Raw genomic sequence first — 10803 nt, 5'->3', positions numbered from 1 at the left:
AGAACAAAGGCTCTTTACTAGCCACATTCCTAATAATCTAGGGAACAGGTTTTGGGGAAGTGTTAGAATTTAGGGCTCTACAATATATGCATGCCATTTGCATGTCTGGTGTCCATAGAGGTCAGAAGAGAGTTCAGGTCCCCTAGAACTGCAGTTACAGACTGTTGTGAGCCACCCTGTGGTGCTGGGAATCAGAATGAGTTCTTTTGCAAGAACAGGAAGTGTCCCTAACCTGTGATCCTGGCACAGTTTTTAACTGTTTAAATTTGCATGGTTACAGAAAGTGCATTCTTTGTGCCCAGAGACCTTGTCTAAGTTGGTTGGTAAGAACAACCCCAGGGAGACAAGACGCCCTCAGATGACATCAGGGCCAAGATGAGCTGCCTAGGAGGGTCTCTGTACCCCAAAGCTGCTCAGAGACTTGGGACCTGGGCCAGAGCCTACTACTGTGCGTGGGGTTTCCTGATGCATACCTTAAGGTCCCAGACATGAAGGTTTCTGTCCTGGGCTAGCCTTTCACACCATGGAGACCCATCCACCGAGTCCTGCCCAACCCCCTGCCTCCACCCACTCACTTCGTGTTAGTCCCTTCGCTCTTTCCCAAACAGGAGGTGCCAGGGTGAGAAAGACAGTCAACAGGCTTGATGACAGAGAGCATGTCTTCCCAAACGGAAGAGGAAAGCCATTCACTGGAAGCAGAGTTGACGTCAGGGAGTTCTGGATGATGCTCCAGCGTAGGCTGCTCTCCCTGGCAGGAAGCGCCAGGATATCCTGAGCCAAGGACCCAAGCCCCCTCTGATTCACTCCCTGCCCCAACATCCACACCAAAGCCAGAGGAAGGCCATTACCTCCCAACCGGAGAAAGATCACTCCCAGACCAGCAAGGTCAAGGATAAGGCACTGGGATAGCTCAGCGTTTGCCCCACATGCATGGGAACTAGGGGGCAATACCCCGCCCAACACAAACCAGGGTCACATCTATGATACCAGAACTTGAAAACCTAAAGCAGGTGGATCTTGGTAAGGTTAGAGTCACCCTGGTCTACATACCAAATTCCAGACCAGTCTGGCTACACAGTGAGACCTTGTCTATAAATTAATTAAAAACAAATAGCTGGGCAGTGGTGGCGCACACCTTTAATCCCAGCATTGGGGAGGCAGAGGCAGGTAGATTTCTGAGTTTGAAGCCAAGCCTGGTCTACAGAGTGAGTTCCAGGACAGCCAGGCTATACAGAGAAACCCTGTCTCAAACAAACAAACAAACAAACAAACAAAAGTAAATAAATAAAATCCTTAAAAGTATTCTAATGTCCACATTAGAAATTGTCAGCTTTGCCAAGCTGGGCATGGTGACACATGCCTTTAATCGAAACCCTCCCTGTCTTCAAAAAACAAAAACAAAAAATAGCTTGCCAAAGCGAGGCATGGCTACCCACGCCTACATTCCCAGAATATTACATGCAGAATTACTTGTCAGGAAGATTGCCGCAAGTTTGAAGTCAACCTGGGCTACAGAACAGACCCTGAGGGAAGGAGGGAGGGAGGGAAGGAGGTCAGGCTGGTTGCTTGCCAGAGAGAAGTTAATAATTTCATGGAAGCTTCTACCAACTTACTGACTGGTTAGAACTAAGGGACTATGGAAAATTGGAATCTTGCATTATCCAGCAACACAGCCTTGGGTTATCTCAAGCCCTGTTGCTAATCACTCATCAATCACCTCTGTGTTTGATACAACATCCTTGTGGTTATGGTGTGAAAACTTTGGGGATACATTCACTTGACTGAGCCCTAATTTCCACCAATCCAAAAGCCAAATGTCCCCCAAAACACACCTGACATCTCTAGCAGAGATTCCCCCACTGCCGCGCCCGCATGCACGGAGTTTTTAGGAGTGAACTTGCAGAGTACTGTCATTTGTGGTTTTCTTCTGTTCTGTAACTGTTCATAAACCTCAAGAAATGGGCTGCAGGGCTAACGAGGTGGCTCAGCAGTTAAGAGCTCTGGCTGCTCTGGCCGCTCTTCCTCAGAACTCGGGTTCAATTCCCATCACCCATAATTGTGGATAATTCCATCTCCAGAGGATCTGACACAGTGCAGGCAAAACACTCAAACACACAAACAGCCGAGCGTGGTGGCGCAGGCAGACTGGAGGCAGAGGCAGAGGCAGGCAGATTTCTGAGTTCGAGGCCAGCCTGGTCTACAAAGTGAACTCCAGGACAGCCAGGGCTGTACAGAGAAACCCTGTCTCGAAAAAANAAAAAAAAAAAAAAACCACACACACGAACAAAATTAAATTCAATTAAAAATAAAAAGAAATGGACTGGGGATATCTATAGCCCTTGAGAGAGTGCTGTGGAGTAGGCATGAAGCCCTGGGTCCCATCTCCCGCAGGGAATGAAACACTTGCTCCAATACTAGACTCAGGAGGATTAGGAATCTTAGGTCATCTTTGATTCCATAGGGAGTTTGAGGACGGCCTAGGCTCTATGAGAACTGGTCTCCAAAAAAAATCACATTTTTTTCTTCATTTTATTTCTTTTCTTTTCTTTTCTTTTTCTTTCTTTTCTTTCTTTCTTTTCTTTCTTTCTTTTTTTTTTTTTTTTTTTTTTTTTTTTTTTTTTGGTTTTTCGAGACGAGACAGGGTTTCTCTGTGTAGCCCTTGCTTTCTGGGACCAGGCTGGCCTTAAACTCAGAAATCCTCCCAAGTGCTGGGATTAAAGGCATGCACCACCACTGCCTGGCTCATTTTATTTTAATGATTGTTGGATGCATGTATGTGGGATGACACAGGTCGCAGCATGTGTGTGACAGGCAGAGGACTATTTCATTGTCACTTCTCTCTTTCTACCTTCATGTAGGCTCTGGGGCTCGGCTCGACTCAGGTCGCCGTGCTTGAGCAGCAAGCTCCTGTAACTGATGAACCAACCATTCTCATCAGAACACGATATTCGGGGTAGCCTGAATGCCCCTCCCCCCTCCCCTCTTCCTCCGCTCTCTCTTCCTCTTCTTCTTCTTCTTTTTTATTTTTAAAGATTTATTAATTTATTTATATGAGCACACTGCAGCTGTCTTCAGACACACCAGAAGAAGGCATCAGATCCCATGACAGATGGCTGTGAGCCACCATGTGATTGCTGGGATTTGAACTCAGGACCTCTGGAAGAGCAGTCAGTGCTTCTAACCATTGAGCCATCTCTCCAGCTCCCCTGAATCCTCTTCTGTTTGGTCATTCATATTTGACTCCGTAATAAACTATCTCTTGGGGCTGTTGATAGTTCATCAGGTAAAGGCCCGTGCCAGCCCCAGCTACTAAGCCAGGCAACCTTGATCGGTCCCCAGGACTCACAGTGTTAAAGAGAACAAACTCTACAAGTGTCTTCTGACTTGTATCACACACACACACACACACACACACACANNTATACACACACACACACACAGAGGTCAGGTGGTGCTCTCCCACATATATAACCATGTGTCTCTCAAGAGCTCTTCTGGCCTGCAACTCCAGAACAGAGACCTTCTAGAATTCTGGGACCAGGACCTGTGTCCTCTGGAGCCTTGAAGATGCCTGGAGGAGTCCGACCATGAAGAATTCATTCCCAGCATGGAAGTTTACATCTTCCACTTCCCTAGCTGGCTGGTCAGGCCTTTGTCCACTTATCATTTCAGCCCTTGAACGTCCGAAAAATCTTGTCATCAGCAAAACAAAACATCTATTGCTCAATGGCTGCTTCACCGCAGAGCAGCCGTGGGCTCTCCGGCATTTAATCAACAAGAAGTCAGGCCCAAATTTCTGGAAATGCCTCAGGGCAGAGCATCCTGCCTGTTTCGCTGTCAGTGTGAGGATAGCTTGAACTGTTGGTTTCAGGGGAATCTTGGCCTCTTGTGGTGTGGCAGGCAGCCAGCACCACGGTACCTCATGACCCAGCAGCCCATGGGGGAAACACAGCCTTCTGTGGCCAGCTGTCCCAAGGCCTTGCCCTCGCTCAGTAGCCAGGGAGATACCTGAGGGCGTCCCCTCAGAAGCCCACCCTGCCACCACATTCCCCAGCTTCACCCACCTGGCCCATGAGGTGAAGCCAAAGAGAGAGGCTGGCAGGTGGGCCCTCTCAGTACTAGTCTGGCTTGAGAGAGAGGCAGAGCAGGCCAGGCTGAGGCAGGAAGGTTCCAGGAACCTTTCAGCCTGAAACACAGGGCCAGGCTGAGTGGTTGTCTAGCCCCCTAAAGCTCCTGACCGGAAGGAGGGCTGGAGAGCTTAGTGTCCCATTAAAGGTCCAAAGGACCTTGCTGGAGAAGGCCTGCCTGCCATCGGAGGCCAAGTCCCAGAACATAATGTGAGGTTTCAAGATTTTTTTGCTGTTGCTTGATTTCATAAGGATTTATTTAGTCCTATTTTATGTGTATATGTAGTCCAGGCTAGCTCACACTGTGTGGTCAAGGATGACTCTGAACTCCTGGAATTACAGATATGTGGCACCACTCCCAGCTTTCTCTCTCTCTCTCTCTCTCTCTCTCTCTGTGTGTGTGTGTGTGTGTGTGTGTGTGTGTATGTGTGTGTGTGCCACAACACAATAGGAAGACTGTTGCTGTTGGCAGGACCTACAGACCTGTTTCTGAGACAACAGGCACCATATTCCCAGAATCCACTTGGCTCACCTGCCACCTTTACCTGTGTTACATAATTATTCACATATATGAGGAGTGTCCCTCCCTCTCTCTCTTTTACCCCCTTCTCTTTCGGACACCACCTTCCTTGCCCCTCTCTCTCCCAATAAACCTCTTACACATGGAACTGTTTTTGGCCTAGTGTGCTGTATTCAGACACGAGTCGCTATTCTAACACTTCAGAGATCAGAGGACAATTTTGTGAAATTGGTTCTCTTTTTCACCTTTCCGTGGGTGCAGGGATCAAACCCAGGCTCAGGTCACTAAGCAGCAAGCTCCCAGACCTGCTGAGCCTTCCCGCTGGTTCCCTTCCAGATTTTAAGTGTTCTCTCAAAAAATTAGTTTTCAATCCTGTATGAGCCAAGCCATGCACGGTGCTGTACCCTCCTGGGTCAAACCTCTGTGTGTTGCCAGAGTTTGGGAAGCAGAGGACAGAACGGGAGAACCCAGCCAGCCGTGAGTTTGTGCCTTTCAAATGTAGTCCCAGGACGACACAGTTGCAGTGGGTGGTCCTGACTCACCTCCCACGGCTACAGTGAAATTGAAACTTCTCATCCAAGTGGGCAGCTGCCTAGCAAGCAGATGGATGAGCAGATGTGAGTCTGGCAGACAGACAGACACTGGACAGCAGAGCTCTGGGCACCACATGTCCCTGAGTCTTCCCCTTGCCTGGGTGAGCAGAAGGTCAGGCAGGACAGGGGAGCCAGCCTCCACGGAAAGCCCAGGAGTTTGGTCTACTGTCTGGGCCCCAGTGTGGCCCAAGTGGGGACACTCCTCTCAGCCCCAGCTTCCTATCAGTCTATCTCTGTCACTTCCTCAGGGAAACCCCTTTGGATGGTTTCTCATAACGGGAGCAACTCCGACTTTTTCCACGATGTATTGAATCTAGACTTTAGATTCTTGAGCCTCCTACCTGCTAAGCAAGCGCTCTAACACTCATACATTCACACACATACATTCACATCCACACACCACTCACACATACATATACTCATTCACACAAAGTCACACGTATATACTCATCCACACCACTCACATACATAAACACACTCATACACACTCACATACACAAACACATACCCTCATTCACACACACTCAAACACACATAGTCACATATACACATCCACACACCACTCACATATACAAACACACTCATACACACACACAGAGCAAGAGAGAGCTCTTTCTTTACTCTTAGTTTCCACTTTAAGACAGGGTCTCAAACTGGCCTTAAATTTTCAATCCTCCTGCCTCAGCCTCCCCAGTAGTGTGGAAGACAGACCTTATGATGCCTTCATGGCACTTAGAAAAGTCAAATTAATTCAGATATCAACCATAGAGGAATCCTGTCCTGCCAGGAAAAACCTAAGTCCAGACTGATAAATCACCGGCACCGGCTCAATCCCTGACCCACACAACCACTTAAGGAATAAGTGATTCTTTTTTTTTTTTTTTTTTGCAAGCAAGTGTGAAGCAAGTGTGAAATAAGAAGTGACTGTAAACCAGGTATGGTGGTGACCACGCCTTTAATCCCAGCATGCAGGAGACAGAGGCAGGCAGACCTCTGAGCCTGGAAAATTGTTTTAAAATTCGAAAATACTCTTGGGGACTAGAAAGATGGCTCAGGGGTTTTAAGTTCATATTGCTCTTCCAGAGGACCTGAGTTCAGTTCCCCGCACCAAAGTTAGGCATCTCACAACACAAACTCCAATTCCAGAGATCCAGGGCCCTCTTCTTGAGTCCTGGAGGTGCTACCATCATATACAAATGCCAGATAGACACTTGTGAATAGGTACAAATAAACAATATACTAAAACTCCTAAGCAACACCCACATGAGGAAGGGTGGGGAAGCTGTGTCAAGATCAATTAGATTCTCCCGCTTGCTCTAGTCCTCGGTGGAGAGCCCCACCCTCACTCCTGACCCACTCACCCCCTGAGAAGCTTGAGACCCTGGGAGGCAGACGGGTCTATCCGTTTACTTTGAACTTGCCTTGGGTTCAGTGGGAGACCAACTGCATACTAATACCTTCTTAGAGCACCGAGGCTCCTGAGGAAACCTGATAGTCACCTACTGAAGTGGGTGGAGGGGACAGATGCTGCAGGTGCACTCAAGTGAGGAACACCAGTCCCTAGAGCCCAGGGTCCCAACCTTCTGGTGGACAGGGTAGAAAAGCAGCCGTCACCTGCCCCCCCCTCCATCCCTGGCCTCTCTGGGGGTGCTCCCTCCCGGGCCTGGTTCTCCTCCCTGGGTAGAGCCACTTCTGCTCTCGGCACGTGGCCAGGCCTCATTTGCATTGCAACCCAGATGGCTCACCGCAGCCTGGCTTCCCAGAACTGCCCAGCTGCCCTGCTGTCTGTTCCCCGACCCGACCCAGCGCCAGCTTGGCCTTGTGGGTGCTTCCCACCGCAGCCCTGGACGGAGTGGGGTGTGCTGTTTGGAGGGTGGGATGACTGGACAAATGCTGGAAGAAGCTGACTTTCCCCCACCCTCTACCACCAACTCAGAATTTGTGAACTTCAATGCGCAGGAAGAAACTCTTTTCTCGGAGACGGCCCATTACATTTCTCTCTGACCCCTCCTCCAGCACCCACCCACACATAACCCATTACCCACACCACCGCCACCCCGCCAGAGGCTTCTGTGGGCAGAGGAACGGCCCCTAGGGCCGGGGTCCTGGCTCTCAGGCCAACCGAGTCCCTGGAGGGCACTAGGAATCTGAGACGTGAGGATTTGAGCGAGTGGGCGGTGGGTTGGTGAAGTGTTTTCTTTTTCTTCCCCTCCTCTGAGTTTTCTGGGAAACGCCAGAGGCCGGCCGGGCCTGGAATGTCAAACTTGAAAAGACTCTTTAGCTGCCGCCCCATAGACATCCGACCCTCAAGCCTTTTCATTAGCTAGAGGCCCCTCCTGCTTGCAACAAAGGCCTGCCAACGGGAATGTAGCTTCCCGGCCGCAGGCCATTGTCCCAGACTCCTCCACCCCGTGAGATTGTTAGCAACCGGAAAAGAAGAAATCGGGGTCAACTTGATATATGACCCCCGAGCTCTTCTCCTTGAATGAGAGAGGTTATCTGTGACTGGCTCATCTTGATTCCCAGATTGCTCCTCAAGCAGTCCTGGAGGGCAGAAAAGGAGAGAGACAGACAGACACACACACAGACAGAGACAGAGACAGTGACAGGGTGGGGCAGGGAACCATGGCAGAGGCCTGGACTGAAGGGGAGCCTCTCTGTAGCTTCATGGGGCAAAGAAGGGACAGGCTCCCTGCATCATTTTCTAAGAGGGATAAGAGAGATGCAGACCCCTGATCCACCTTAGACTAAATACCAGGGCATCTAAGATTCCCAGCTTGTATTCCCAGGCTTGGGTGACAGGCCAGCACAGTTAGGAAAACAATGGTCAATGTCACACATAAACAAACTCCAACAGCTTTGAAGACAGAGAGGCCCAGAACTTGGTCCTTCCCAAGGTCATGGGCTGAGGCAGGGCTTCCAACCCTGCGACTGCAGATCTGGTCACCAAGAACAGCAATGTTAGCATCTGAGCCCAGGGTAGCTATGGCACCCAGCCGGGGCCACCAAGCCACACCATCGCTGCCTGCCTGCCTGCCTGCCAGCCTGTGCACCAGCATTCCTTCCTCTCTGGGTCCAGAGGATGCGCTCAGCAAATGTCCCTTGCCACAGGCTGGCAGCTGAAACCACAGGGCTCTTCCTCTCTGTTGGGAACGCTTATCTTTATTATGTTTATGACCCCGCACCTTTGCCTGGAAATGGGATTCTGAATGCATCCAAGTTCTGCAACGGAGAGATTAGCAGAAGGTGGTAGCCTCCCAGTCCTTTAGACGGGAAAAGGTTAGGTGGAGCTAAGTGTCCAGACCTAGACAGCTGGACCTTTCCCTGCCTCAGGGACCCAGCAGATAAGAGGGGATGCAAACAGGGTTTAAGCTCTGTCCTTGGTCTGTCATCTCTCAGTTCAAGTCCTTGTCTTAAAGTGGGTCCCTGGAAACGCGCCCTGCTAACCAGCCTCCTCCCACTTTTCCAGGCTGTTTGTCTTCAGATTAGCAGTGTAATAATCTCCAGTAAACCATCCCCCATCCCCGGGGGCTTCCCAGAAGCCACAACATCTAGGCCCTCCACACAGAAGCTCCAGAAACCAACAATTTGAGAAGCAGGCTGTACATCCAAGACTGGTAGAAAACACAAGTCCACAGAAGCCGGCCTGAAGACTCGCTGAGGATTTCCTACGCAGCAGGCTCCAGGCTTACAAAGGAAATAAACCCAAGGCTGAATGGGTTAAGAGCCATCGCTGCTCACAATGACCTGAGGACCGCAGATCCAGGAGACCAGATGCCTCTGTGCACATACCCACACGTAGGCACACACATATTCCTGTAATCTTAAAGCAATAAAACTTCCAAAATAGACAGAAAGAAAGGACAATAAATCCAGGCTCTTCCCAGAGGGTTCCCAAAGAACAAAAGGTCAGAGCACTTTGATGAGCGTGGTAGTTCAACGCCTAGTTGTAAAGAGAAGGTACTTACCAACCCGAGGAGGTAGAGTAAAGGCAGCCAGGGCCCCACACAGCACACATTGAGGCCCCAGCTGATGAGCCCTGCACTCCCCCCAGGAGCTTTTGTTAATTTACCTCTCTAGGGTTTTGTTTGTCTTGTCAAATCCCGACTATTCATTTGTTACTATTAGTGATTTATTTTTCACTGGACTCAGGCTTCGGCAGTAGAATCACTCAGCAAGGACAGCCTACATCTGTCTCTTGGCAATCAGTTCCTGGTGTTTTTCTTTGGCTCCCTTCGTTCTCTTGGCTAAAGATTTCGGAGCTTCCTTGTTATTCTCAGTGCAATGCATCAGCGTTTGTGTTGCGGGACACGGGAGTAACAGGACACAGAACCTTGGGTGCTTTCGTCTGGAGTTTCCTGCCTCCTTTGTTTCTGATTGGTGGAAACTGTCTTTAGACAGATTGAAAAGTTTCCAGATTCTGCAAGCTTTTGGGGGCCCCAACTATGGAGCACAAAAGTGTCTGACGGTTCAGAAATATTTCTTCTCTCTTTTTTTCTTATAGTAACCAAGCTGAGAACATCCCAAACATACTTGTGCCTCCTCTAGACCATTCTCCCTGGTCTATAACTGGGATGCCTGCCCCTGGCTCAACAGTAGACACACTCTGTCCTGGGTCACAGGGAAACCTTATTTGTTATGCAGACCAGACACCCCTTCCACTTTTCCCCAAGAGCATCGGCCACATCTGTGGTCATGCACCTCTCAGAGAAAGTACAGAGTTGCCATTCATCATCATCGCTTCAAGGATACCACCTTCCAAAAGTTGGTGGCTGGAAAGGAGATATTTAGCTTCATCCTGACATGGGGTTGTGGGTTTTTTTGGTTTTCATTTTGCATGTCTTTATTCTATATGTGTATGTGTTTTGCCTGCATGCAGCATGTACATACCTGGTACCTGTAGAGGCCACAAAAAAAAAAAAAAAAAAAAAAAGGACGTCAGATTTGCCTGGAGTTGGAGTTACAGACATTCGTTAGCCTTTATGTGGGTGCTGGGAATTTAAGCTGGGTCCTCTGTAAGAGCAGTCAGTGCTCTCAACTGGAGTCCTCTCTCCAGCCCCTGGAGTGTGTGGGTGTGTGTGTGTGTGGGGGGTTGTTTGTCTTGTTTGAGTAAGGGCCTCCCAAAGCTTTGGCTGGCCTCAAATTCCATCATTGGTTCAGATGACCTTGAACTTCTGGTCCTTTTGATCTCAGGGATTAGAGACCTGAGCCAGTTTGAATTCTAAACGGGTTAGATCTGGGGGGGGGGGGGGGGCTGACCTTGTAGAGATCAGCCAGGCCTTATACCCTATTTAACATCTTCCTTAAGCTTTTCAAGTCCTAGCTCATACCCTTCAAAGGTAGGGCGTGATGAGAAGATTAGCTTCCTGAATTATGATCTTAGGCCCTATATAGGGTTTTCACTAGGCTGCTAAACTCAACCCCATACCCTCTAAGCTCAGAGCTGTTTGTCTTCAAAGCCTGCACATGGAAGGAATTTTCTTTGTTCTGGGTTCTTGCTGCTGGATTTATTTATTTATTTATTTATTTATTTATTTATTTATTTATTATATGTAAGTACACT

The sequence above is a fragment of the Mus pahari genome, chromosome 14 (assembly GCF_900095145.1).
Source record: "Mus pahari chromosome 14, PAHARI_EIJ_v1.1, whole genome shotgun sequence".
Taxonomy (NCBI): domain Eukaryota; kingdom Metazoa; phylum Chordata; class Mammalia; order Rodentia; family Muridae; genus Mus; species Mus pahari.
This window is presented reverse-complemented; position numbering follows the sequence as displayed.